Below are 1,614 nucleotides of genomic sequence, written 5' to 3' on the forward strand. Positions count from 1 at the left end.
CAGTTTTCTCTGGCACAATAGAAAACTGATCCGTCCCCCATTCACTTTCAATGGTGTTCAAGATGGATCCGTTATGGTTATAGAAGACCTAATACAAATGGATCTGTTTATGACGGATGCATGCGGTTATATTATGGTAACGGAACAGTTTTTGCAGATCCATGACGGATCCGCAAAAAACACAAGTGTGAAAGTAGCCTTGGGCACGTAGTGTCCCTCTTCCTTCTATTCTAAAGTTGGGAGGTATGCTAAAGCACTGATGAAATGACACCTAAGGTGCTGTTGTCACTATGGCATCACAAGTAGGCAGAGATGTCATGTGACTGCTCCCTTGGAGACGCTTTGCTGTGATGCATGCTGGGATTTCTACTTTCACTTTGCAGCTGCTCCGCCCACACAGCCTCTCATTAATGGGAGCACGCTATGCCGAATGCAGTAGAAAAATGATGTATATACAGTATATCTGTCATGATACAAATTCCTCTTGGCTTTAGTTATTGTCTGGGGCACTTTATTGTTTTTTATACTTATGGTGGCCAACCCCTTTAGCACTCCTTGACCCTGCTCTGTAATGTTACGTGATCTACCATTTTATGGCTCAGTTGTTGTGGTTCATGTATGCTTCCAGTTTGCAATAATTGTCACTCACAACTGTTTGAGGCTTATCCAGGAGGGAAGAAATTTCACAAACTAATTTGTTACAATCGTCTTGTCTTATTACAGTACAATACCGAATTCACTAGCTCTTTACAATAACCCATTGTATCACAAATGTATGTAAAAGCAGACTGCATGGCTAGGTGCTTAATTTTATACACAGGTGACAAAGGGACTGAATGAAACGTAAGAATTGAATTGTTCAGAGGGGTATCCCAATACTTTTGTCCATATAGTGTATGTTTCATTTATTTAATGTCTGGTAGAGTTATGAAGACCTGGGATCAATTAGTTTCGTGACCAGGATCAGAATATTTTAGTTTCTTGTCTGTTTCATAGAATCAGATTAAAGAATGAATCAAGGCATAATGGCTCCCAAACACAGCTGCCAGTGAAATTTATTTTTATATCTGTACACATACAAGGCAGGCCGTTTGAGGGCACAAATTCAACATGCTGCAAGTGTAATGTGGTTAGCATAACAAATCTGCACAGCTCAGTGATCTCCGCTGTGAGTCAACTTGTTTCATTACTTGTCTTTCACTTCCACTTTTATTTCTGATAAACAGAGCAGGTTTTCTGAGCAGTCATGTTTTCCATGAAATGGTGACCAGACATTTCTAATAAAAGAAGCACTCTGCTGATTATTTTTTTCTTTCATTATAAAACTTGTAACACTAGTGGTCTATGCCCACCTGCTTATCCCTGCACCCACTGGGCATGGCTACCAGAATGCTAACCTGTCTCTCCATCCTGTATCACTGGTGGTCCATGCCCGCCGTCATTGCTGAGCTAGTTCCCAGCAGGCCTTTTTACTCCATACTCTGCCATCTGATCTTCCATGCCTGACGTCTGCCCCTTTACCATATTGTACCTATTCCATCTGCTTATCGTACTGACTCTGTGCTGCCTGCCCCAATCTTTGACCTGTTTACCAGATTTAACTGACTTTGCCCG

The sequence above is a fragment of the Bufo bufo genome, chromosome 5, assembly GCF_905171765.1.
Source record: "Bufo bufo chromosome 5, aBufBuf1.1, whole genome shotgun sequence".
In the NCBI taxonomy this organism is placed as follows: Eukaryota; Metazoa; Chordata; class Amphibia; order Anura; family Bufonidae; genus Bufo; species Bufo bufo.